This window comes from Prionailurus viverrinus, chromosome E2, assembly GCF_022837055.1.
Source record: "Prionailurus viverrinus isolate Anna chromosome E2, UM_Priviv_1.0, whole genome shotgun sequence".
In the NCBI taxonomy this organism is placed as follows: domain Eukaryota; kingdom Metazoa; phylum Chordata; class Mammalia; order Carnivora; family Felidae; genus Prionailurus; species Prionailurus viverrinus.
The window spans coordinates 33,389,330-33,400,649 of record NC_062575.1 but is presented as its reverse complement, the minus strand read 5'-3'; the positions used below and the strand labels follow the sequence as shown (position 1 = coordinate 33,400,649).

The following is an 11,320-nucleotide window of genomic DNA, read 5'->3' as shown; positions in this document are numbered from 1 at the left end:
TCTATCTTGGGGATCTGATTGAGTAGGTGGCCATGGCGGGGGCATGCAAGGATTTCCTAAGGAGGGGCTCTCTGGTCTGAGACCTGAGGGATGAACAGAAGCCTGAAATGCCACTCCTGAAGGAACCAAGGATTCCCCTAGTTCAGGAGGAGTAAGTACCTTGTGGCCAGATTGGGCCAACGACTTGCCCAAGGGCACTCAGCAGAGTGCAGACCTCCCCTGCATTTAGGGAAGGCTAAACAGAAGTGCTCTGCAGTTAAAAGGGGCTGAGCCTGACACTCAAAGCTTCCCACTTAATAGCTCATCACTTGATCTTTCTGGATCTTGTGTCCTCATCCAGGGAGCGAGGATGTTAAGAGCTGATTCTATAGAGGGATGTTTTGAGAAATGATCGGGAAAAGTGGGTAAATGTGCCTGCGCACAATAAATGTTAGCTATTCCTTCTATGTATTCTTATCTGGGCTTTCAACGCAACGCTATAGGACTGAAAGATGACGCACTCCCCCCGCCCCATCCCCACCCACAGACGTTTTATTTTAAACAAAGAGCCACAGAAGTTACCCCATCGTGCATGCATAAAGCCATTCAGTGCATTTATTTACTGAGTCCCTTCCAAGGTAAAGGCATTATTCACGGTGGTAGAGAAGAGAAAAGGCACTGTGGAATAAGGTCCCTGCACTCAAGTTGGGATTAGCTGTTTGAGGAGCACCCAGGTGTCAGAGGATCGCCGGGGAGCCCTGGAGGGATGCTAAGAGTCCATGTGGATTCAACCCCCTCATTTCACAGGTGGACGAACCAAGGGCCACACCGGGAGGCTGGTGGCTGCCAGCAGCACCCCCACCCGTGTCAGTTTCCCTATAGTTACCAGCTGGAGGCACTTTGGACTGAGCATCTGCTTCATGTCGGTCTCCACGGAGCTGTGAGCGGAGCGTGGGAGAGGGACTTTCAGAGTTGGAGAGACAGCTCCTCACCCGTGCCCTCGGGCTGCTTCTGAGAGGAGGACTGAGGAAGCTGTGGTCTTTCACCCACTCCACGGGAGTGGAGGCTTTTCTGCGTCGACATTTCTAAGTGCTTCCCAGCCTCTACCGTCTACACTGGGTCCTGTCCCCCTTACAAGCCTCCCCAGAAGGGGGTGGGTTTCTGGGCTTCGTTATCACAAGCTGTATTTCCACTAGACGGTTACACTGCAGGCATTATATCTGAAAGGGAGCCTGACGCAGAGACATGACTGCCCTTGGTACATCCTGGTGAAATCTGCTCCTTCAAAAAACCACTTAGAGATACCAGTCCCGGTTCTCCACGGCCAGACAGGACTTAGCCGATGGCTTAAGGGCGCTTCTTGACTTTCCTTAAGCCAGGGTTATTAACTCCCTAACAGCATGGCAAACAGCATTTTATTCATAATTTTTTTTTTTTTAAATGAACTTGCAGGGACTGATCTGCATGGGGAGCTTTCCTGGAGGGAGACAGTGGGGATACTAGGTCAGCCCTTGAGGGGCTGGGGCCCCAGCCTGAGGATCCTCCGAAGTGTCCATTTGGGGAGCCACCCAGCCCCTGCCTCTGGAACAGGGTTTGGGGATCCTATTCAAATCACAGAGGGCTGGCTTCCGAGCATGTGGTGCCCTGTTCTGCTCCTAGCGTTGTTTATCGGCAATTACCCTGGAAGTCCTTCCTGTAATTAACCCCAGCTTCACGGACACTGCTATTTGCACATCACTTCCCTCCTAAACACCGCCTCTTTGCCATTATTCCCTGGGAAGATGAGTCACTGGAGGAGATGGCTTATCTCAACTCGGTTTTTAACTAGCTTTTGTCTCCCAGAGATATTTGTTGATGATACTTAGAATATTTCAAACCAGGCACTTTTTTTTCCTCCCCTTCCTTTAACTTCTTGTTCTTCTTCTTCATCTTTTTTTTTTTTTTTGTAACAACATTTTCTCCCTTCTGCTTTTATACTTCTTCCTCTCCCTCCCATCGCCTTTCATGCATTCAGGATGTAAGAGAGCCAGCATCAAAGCCCAGCGCCCTCCTGAATCCTCCTCCCTATGGTAAGCATGCCCTTTCCCTGTCTGATCATTGACTCATAACCACGGAACGTCCCAGGCACAGGATGGGGGGAGAGGGAGGGCTGAATAAGCAGGGACCACGGTCTGCAGCCCCAGAGGAGACAAAAGTGGAGGATTTGTTCAACAGGGCTCCCCACCCTCCTTTTAGGGATAATTGTTTAGGACAATCTGAGCTGGCCGGGCCAGGGAGGGGGTTGGGGAAACCAGCACCCTCCCCGCCCCCAACCCCATCAACTGGCAACTCCAACCAAGTGAGACTCATCTGGTCAGCCTCCAAGTCCCAAGGCCAGGCCAGTCCTAAACCCACTCCCTGGGCACCGCCAAGACTTTGGATTGCATTATTTAATTTTTAATTCAATTGCACATATGTGTATTGATCGCCTACTACGTGCCAGCCGTGGAGTTGACAGGTGACAGCCATGGGCTTAAACCCTGTGGAAGTTAATATCCCTGTCCTTTAAGACCACATTTGAATTTGCAGGCCAAAGACAGCCCTGAACTCCCCCCACCCCTCAGATCCTCCCTCCCCTCTGTCTCCATTAGGCATGAATGGGCATCACATCTGTTTCTTTTCTTGCTGGAAAGCAAGAGGCAGAGACCCTGAAATGGGGACAGGCCAGCACACACCTGGGTGGTCTTTAAATTAGAAAAATTTTTTGCCAGAGATCCTCCTTTGGGCCCTGTAGTCACACTCCTTTCCATGTTGTCTGCCCCTGTAGGTTGGGAGAAATGGGGGGGGGGGGGGGGGGTGTGGGGGCGGGGGCCGCTGGCAGGGTACTGCTGGGGCCATCCATTGTCCTGCTCTTCTCTGTGGCTCACACATGTTCCTCCGCGCCGTGTTTCCTCCCCTGGACTCCTCCCTGGGCAGGCCAAGCCCGGGCGGGGACAGTAACAAAGCAGGGGCAGAGGCAGGGATGGGGGGGGGGGGTGGTGGGAATGGGGAAGCAGCCATTTTAATTTTAGCATATGCGTAGGGTTTTAGATCCTTTTGAAAATTAAATTGTTTATGTTATGGTTTGGTATCATTTTATTTTAAGCGTCGGATCTGGAGCCGGGCTGTCTGGGTCAAAATCTCTGTTCTGCGGCCGTGTGGCCCTGGAAGCTGCACCTCGGTTGCCTCGTCTGTAAAATGGGCATAATCGAAGCTCTGTCACATTGGGCTGCAGGGAGGAATAGTGAATTTATACGTTAGACTAGATGTCCACCCTGGTTAGTTGCTGGTGACGGCCTCTGGGGGTATAGGTCTGCCCTGCTGCCCTGCACCGAGATACTTCCCTCCGGGAGTTGTTTTGTGTCGTCGAGACACCTGGACATTTGTGACCTCACTCAGCACCCTCTTTCTTATTTAAAATCACTAAGAAGTAAGATTCTTGGGGTCAGTTACGAGGCTCCAGGCCTCTTCCTAGGTCTAGGTGTTTTATATCTGGTCTCAGGCTCTCCCGGGGTAGGTTTGCCCGTTAGGTATAAGTACATCTCAAATATCACACGGGGACATACTTATACTAAAAACGTTTTTATTGGTTATCTGAAATTCAAACTTAACTGAGTACCTTGTATTTTTGTTTGTTAAATCAGATAGCCCTACTTGGGGATTTTCCTCGCTGGTGTTTTGGTTGGCCGCCCTACATCCCTAACGTGGAGAGAGGTCAGCACGGTTTCTGGAGCTGGTTCCTCACAGGAATATTCTAAAGCTCCAGAGTAGATGGAAGAGGGGGGGGGATGTCAATGAGAATACAAGTCTCCTATTTCTTATAAAGATAATTAGAACCATTCTCAAAGTAGCTGTCCATGGCTGTCCAAAAGAGCAGAAGAATAAGCCTTTTGGAAGTTTTGTGGTTTTTTTCAGACTTAAATGTAGTATTTTAGCTCGCGTGCGCCCGTGTGTGTGTTTGTGTGTGTGTGTGCATGAGTGTGTGCGTCAGGAGAGCAAGGGCTGTGGGAGGGATACAATTAGTGGCTTCTGTACATCTGGGCTGTGTTGATGGGTCCTATGAACTATGTGATTTATAACATACATGCCTTTCATTTTTGTATAAACATGTAGAATGTTTAGCCAAATGGTTGAACCGTTTGGGACAATTGCTTGAAACATTCCAAGTTCTTTTTGCTTTGTTAACTTTTTTCTGAGTTACTGAAAGTTCTAATTCACTCATGAATGGGTGAGATTCAGGGGAGGAGGAATCCAACACAGGAGGGAGCGTATTTGTGTTTCAGAATTTGCCAAGGGAACCACCGGACGAGCCCGGCTAGGCTTTTGTGAGTGTTACGTGAGGGGAGGCTGATAAAAATTATTAGTATTACTTATAATCCATGAGACGTGGTAAAATTACTGTCTTAAAGGAGGTTTATTAAGAGAGTCCGGTTTATAGACGATGTTTCCCACTGAGTCAGATCATCATCCACTGGGCCTGCGAGTGAGTAGGGTCGGCTAAGTGAGAAAGCTCTTTAGAAAATTGTGTGTGTGTGTGTGTGCGTGTGTGTCTTTTTCTTTCTTTTTCTCTCCAAAGAGAGTGATGAGAGAAATTATTTAGTCTGTAGCTACAACAGTGGTGCGATTCAGATCCCAGTATTTACAGAGGCAAATTAGTTGATGGGCCAGCATACTAATGTGGAAGACACCACCCTGATTGGTGTGTGTGTGTGTGTGTGTGTGTGTGTGTGTGTGTGTGTGATATTGCTCTAGGAGGTGGTAAGACAACACCCAAGGAGGGACCCTCAGGATGGAGTAGTCCCTTGCTGACTCGTCTGAGGAGGAAGTGCGTTAGGTTCTTAACTGTTTTCCAAGTGTTTTTTTTCTTTGATTTGCAAAGCCGCGGAGACAGAGAATTTAATATTCGTTCCATCAGTAAGTTCTCATCCAAGTTCCCCCCAATAAATGAGTGAATAAGTAAATAAATCAATAACTGAGGCCACAATTTCTTAATTAAGTCCTACAGGAGACGGCTAGGAAATATTGTACCTAAGTTCTATTTCTAATCTACATTTGGAGTGGCTCCGTGCTGTTTCAGCCGCACGGAGCCTGTCCCTTTCTAAAGCAAGCATGAGCTCCTCTGCCTTTTAATTCTAAGCTTCCCTCCCAGCCATCCAGGCACAAAGTTGCCAGCGTTGTTTGTAGCGTGGCAGGAAATCAGTGACGAACTCTGAGAAATTAAAGGAGCCGGGATTTCAGAGTAAAAAATATAATGGAAGCCGCTCTTTGGCAGAAACTGTTCCCAACACCCGGGCAGCAATCACGGGCCAACAATAATATAATTTGCATTTACCCCCTTTACCTGCAAGAAAAGTTAACTTTGTTTCCTCCCATTAATTACACTGACAAAGTATCCTGTTACGAATTCTGAATAGTTTGACTGAAAAAGATCCCCTTTTCCTAAATCCAACTGTAGCCAGCACTTTTGGTCTGACTTTTGGGGGTGAGGCAGTCCAGTTAAGCGTCTAGGCAGGGCACAGGTCATCTGCGACACAGGCGGCCCCCGCCCCGTTTTAAGCTGTTTTCCTTAATTACCAGGAGACGAGAGGGGCTCTCCCTCTGCCGGCAAAGTCTTGGTACCTGCTGGCTCGCTCCTTCCTTTCTTTCCCAGGAGGGCCCATCCTCTTTCTTCTCAAATCCTATTTAATTTTTGCATTTCCTGATTTTTATCTTGGGAAAACAAAAGCCAGCTGCAGTCACTTAAGGAAACAGCTGAAGGGTGCTGGCAGGTAGAGGTCTTGCAGGTTTCCAGTCTCAAATGGTGAGAACCCAAATGCGGCGTGTCAGGTTGCAGTGACTTCGGCACTTCTCAGCTCCCTTTCTTCTTCCTGCACACGCGCGCGCGCGCACACGCACACACACACACACACACGCACACACACGTGCACACGCACGTCCCTTTTTGCTCGCCTCCTGCCCAGGGTCCCCCTCACTTTCTACAGCTGTATTTCTAATCAGCAGAAGATACATCTTGCTTGGAGCCAACACGCCTTTTCTCCGCGCATTCTTAACCTCCTATCTTATGCATGGATCACTGGGTAGCTTAGAAATGCACAGACACAAAGGCGAAGCTGACATTCGATGGTTGACGGCCATAATGGCTGTTTATAAACCTAATCCATCACGTTTAGGGGACACCTCCATTTTTGTCCCTCTGAAAAGGTATAAATAATAAAATGGGATAGCTCCAGCTCGGAGGTGCCTTGGTAAATATTTTAACTATTTACAAGATCGCACCAATCACAAAAGAAGCATCTGTACCATCCACAGAAGGGCCCCTAGCCATTAAAAGAGACCCAGATGGTTGCTACCATTCGACCAACAATAACATCTCTTGATGGGAGAGCTTTTGTGGCGTGGTTTACATTTTTTTTTTTTTTTACAAACCACGTTGTGAATTTTCATATCACATCCTGAACTTGTCTTCCTTTTTCTCTGCCGGCCCCCAGCAACCTTGCTAAAGAAAATCTCCCTAAATAGCCTCCCCCTACGAAAAGAATGAGGCCTTGAAGGATCATGGCAAATGGATGTTTCAAAGCCCAATTCAGAGGCAAGTCTGTACAATTATAAACTGGGCCTTCTCCAAGTCCAAATATTGACATGGGCCCACTCATTCTGTGGGTAAACACCCCAGTTGAGCCCCGAATGCACCTTGCCATCTAAGACTGAGTGCACAACCCTGGCTCGTTCGGTTTCAATTTACCCTTTCCTGCCAGGCTTAGAGAAGAGTGCAGTGGGGCCCAAGGAACTCCAAGGGTGCCCTTTGGAGTTAAAGGTATTTCTTCTTTTTGGACCCCGTGCCTGACCCTGGGGGGCAGGCCGGCAGAGAGGATAGCGTGTGGCTCTTGACATCTTTGGGCAAGTCAGATCGCTTTTTTTGTTCTGAGTATGGAGCAAACGGAGAGAATTTGCAGCCCGTAGCTGCTTAGTAACTGCTGGGAACTTAGGTTGTTTCTAAAGCACCAGGAAACCCAGCTTTTTAGTGACACGGAGATGGCAAACAGAGAGCAGGAGAGCGGCGCCCGAGTCCTGGAGCAGATCTGATTCCGAGTCTCAGCTCGGGGGGGCCCCACGGCAAACGCCTTCTCCACGCCGAGCTTCGGTTTCCAGGCTGTATCACCCGGGCACCAGTAGCACAAACCCCTGAGGGTGCCTGTGTGAATTACCCAAGATGATATATTTAAAGCAGGGAACTAAGCGCTCCATAAAGGTTGCTATAATTAATACTGACAAACCCATCACAGAGCGATCAAATCTTTTGAAACTAGAAGATGAGGCAGGCAGCAATTCCAAGCTTTCTGCAAACAGCATGGGTATTTGAAGTTTCCTTCCGGGGGTGGGGGCGGGGCTGGGGGTGGGGGACAGAAACCCCAAACCATGCGACCACCACTCTCCAGGTCTAAACGTTCATTTCTTTTCCAAAGGCTCTATTTAATTTCGGAGCTCCCACTTTCCAAATTTGGTCAATAAAATTAACAGCCTCCTTTTGAGTGGAACATCACACCTCCAAATGAGCTCAAGCTGGCGCAGGGATTGTCCTGCGGAATGTGAGATTTACATTTTACAGCTCCTCGCCAAGTAATGAATGAATCAGAGCTCGTAAACAAACGATCCTCGCTTCCCTTGTTCCGTGGACCCCGACGTGGGGTGTGTGCTGCAAAGAAAAATATTTATCCTGTTTGTGTGGCGCTGGGTCCCTGAATGGCCCACCAATAAAACAACATCATAAAGGGCATTTCACAGCTGAGCTCGCAATTTAATAAACAGATGCAAACAGAAGGGCTTGGAGGTCAACAATTAAAAATAAACCAGCCCGACGTTCTCCTTGGAATTCCCCTTCTCTATAAAGTAGAGAGGACCAGGCCCCCACAGCTGTGGCAGGGCTGGGGGAGGGGTGGGAAAGGAGCTCAGGAGGGCTGTACCTGTTCTCGGTGATTATTGCCACAACTCTCTCTCTAGCAAGAAAGGGCAACTTCCAGAGCAGATGAAATGCAACTCGTGAGCCCAAAGAGGCCAGAAAACGGTACAGTGACCTTGGCTGGCTGCAAAGGCGGCCTGTCGATTTCTCTAGTTTCTGTGCCCAAGACCCTACGTGTTGGAGCAAAAGATCTGAAACAGTGGGGAAGCAAAGACTGGCTTCTGTGTGGTTGGTTTCGGAATGGGTTTTCCACTTAAATCCGAAAGTGTCTGTGTGTGTGTGTGTGTGTGTGTGTGTGTATGTGTGTGCTTGTATGATGTCTGAGAAGGAACAAAGGCACTGAGCAAAGGTCTGGAAAGTTGGTCACAGGCACCATTCTGTACCCACTTTGCCCCATACCCTCTCTCAGTGCTGCTCAGATCAAGGCTGCCCACCAGGTGGGCACACGTGTCAGCGCCATCTTGCCCACCACGCGGACACATCTGTCAGCGCCATCTTGCCCACCACGTGGGCACACGTGTCAGCGCCATCTTGCCCCACTTTGCCTGTCACTTCAGGCTCAAATACCATCTCTCCCTGCCTCACATTCTCTTAAGTTAAAGGCGGGTGGGGGGGGGGGTTGGTAAGAATAGTACCTGGTTGCTGGCTGAAAGTGTTGGCTGAGGATTGGTGAGGTCGTTGGTGTAAAGCTCTTAAGGGCGTGTTTGCAAACAGCAAGGCCTCAAAAGTCCTAGTTCTTTTTAACAGTATCTGTGCGGTCTCAGGGGCTCACGCTTTCTTCTGGCCCAGAGAATTCCACCGTGGCAGGTCTCACTCACCTAACTTGAGAATGTGCTGGAGGCCTGCAAGCCCCCCATTCGGACGCGCTCACCCTCACAAAGTCCCAAACGCCTACCCAGCGAATGCGGACAGCCTCCCCACATTCCTCTGCTGATAAGAGGAGAAATGAAGGATGGGCCTAAAGATAACCATTTGCTCTGGGGGACAGACCTCCCATGAGGACCCATCTGGCGGTCAGGCAGGAGCACTGTGTCAAGTGGCGGGCCACACCAAGCTCACGCCCCCCCTCCGAGAGTCGGCGGTGGAATTATGGACCAAGAAGTTCGTTTTCTTTCTTTTTTTTTTTTTTAATTTTTTTTTTCAACGTTTATTTATTTGGGGGACAGAGAGAGACAGAGCACGAACGGGGGAGGGGCAGAGAGAGAAGGAGACACAGAATCGGAAGCAGGCTCCAGGCTCTGAGCCATCAGCCCAGAGCCCGACGCGGGGCTCGAACTCCCGGACCGCGAGATCGTGACCTGGCTGAAGTCGGACGCTTAACCGACTGCGCCACCCAGGCGCCCCAGGAAGTTCGTTTTCTTCGGACGTGAAGAGTAGGGACGGTGAGGTTGAGAAATCATTCAAGCACCCCGTATTCAGGTGGGCTTCCCAAATGTACCAGGGGCTTCCACACTGTCTGGTGGCTCATCTTGGGCTGTGTTCTGGGTCCTTGGGACTCCTCCCCTTGAATCGTGTAGACTTGAGTGTAAGTCCCTCCTCTGCCTTTTTGTGTTTTTCTTCTTCAAGCAACGAGAACACGCGAGAAACACCTCCAGGGAACAGGATGGAGTCTTCCTCTCCTTTTTCTGGTGTTAAAGACATATTTTCCTTCTCTGCAACTATTTATTTAGTATGAAGGAAAAACCCTCTCCTGTGCGCTCTCTCATCTACTCCCCAGGACAGGCCTGAGTGGGGACTGGTGTTCCCTTGATGTCACCGAAGAAACAATGGAGGTTGTGACACGTAGATCATCCCATCACTGAAAAGAAGCAAAAGTGGATGGTTTTCATCCGTAATTCGTAGTTTTTCATTTTGAGCTAGGACTGAACTTTAAAAAAGCCAACTGCAGGGAAATAAAAACAGTCATACAGAAAAAAAAATTTTTTAACTAGAAATGCACAGTTGAACAAATCATCACAAAGCAGCTGCCTGCGTAAGCACAGTCCAGGTCAAGAGAGAGAAATCTGCATCCTTCTTTTGTTTCTTTCTGACCAGGACACCTAGAAGAGACTAGCCACCATTCTGACTTTTCTGATCACCATTTTCCTCCTTTGTTTTATGTTTTTGCCACCTATGTGAGTATCTATAAACGATATAGTTGAGTTTGCTTCTTTTTTTTTTTTAAATTTATTCATTTTTGAAAGAGAGAGACAAAATGAGGAAGTGGGAGAGGGGCAGAGACAGAGGGAGGCCCAGAACCCGAAGCAGGCTCCAACCTCTGAGCTGTCAGCACCGAGCCCAACGCGGGGCTTGAACTCACGAACCATGAGATCGTGACCTGAGCCGAAGTTGGACCCTTAACCGACTGAGCCACCCAGGTGCCCCAAGCTTTCCTTCTTTTTGAACTTTACAAGATAGGTGCGTATTGTATTTATTCATTTGTGTTTTCTCCTTTCCTTTGGTACTAGGCCGATAAGATTCATCCATATTGCTGAGTGAAGCCATGGCACGTTCCTCCTCTTTATTCCTACAATATATTCCATTTGGGGACTGTATCCTGATTCATTCGTCCGCACTAGGTTGGTTGACATCTGAGCTGTTTCCAGTTTGGGGTATGTATGGTAGACTGCAAATATTCTTTATACCTGTCTCTAGGCGTGCCCTCTGCCAGACTTTGGCTAATTAAAAGAGGTGAAGGTACGCCAGGGGTGAGCCAACGCTTCAAGAAGCCTTGCATGTTTCCGTCTGCTTTCCTATACCTCTGTCATCACCGTGAGAAGGTCGTGGGCATGGTAGGCTGCTCGTGGAAAGAGCGTGATGAGAGATGTACCGAACAGAGTAAACTCAAAGAAGCATGAGCCCGACCAAGCTCGGCGAACTCCAAGAGTGCATAAACAATAAATGCTTATGGTTGCATGATGCTGATATTTTTGTAGTTGTGTGTCATTCGGTGTCATTTAGCAATAGGTAAATGATACAAGCTTGTAAGCTTTGTGATAAATGTTCTTTTCTTTTTTCATGTTTATTTATTTTTAGAGAGAGAGAGAGAGAGACGGAGCATGAGCGGGGGAGGGGCAGAGAGAGAGGGCGACACGGAATCCGGAGCAGGCTCCAGGCTCCGAGCTGTCAGTACAGAGCCCGACAAGGGGTTTGAACCCACGAACTGGGAGATGGTGACCTGAGCCGAAGTCAGATGCTTCACAGACTGAGCCACCCAGGCGCCCCTGTGATAAATGTTCTTATCAAAATCAGTCATTTTAATTCAGATTTCTCAAACTCCAAAGCCCGAGTTCATTCCATTTTACTGGACCTCAGTCTCTTTTTCTTTTTCTTTTTTATTTTCCCAGTAACATCGATGAAAAATGTCATCAAGAATTAAACATCAGA

General features: G+C 48.6%; 1 long non-coding RNA gene across 1 annotated transcript; it reads left to right on the top strand.

Annotated features, from left to right (window-relative positions):
• The first annotated feature begins 4,235 nt into the window (after positions 1-4,235).
• Positions 4,236-10,858, top strand: LOC125153640 (uncharacterized). Its single transcript, XR_007147533.1, has 3 exons — positions 4,236-4,322; positions 10,402-10,512; positions 10,589-10,858. It is a non-coding gene; the product is annotated as an uncharacterized LOC125153640 (long non-coding RNA).
• The last annotated feature ends 462 nt before the right edge of the window (positions 10,859-11,320 follow it).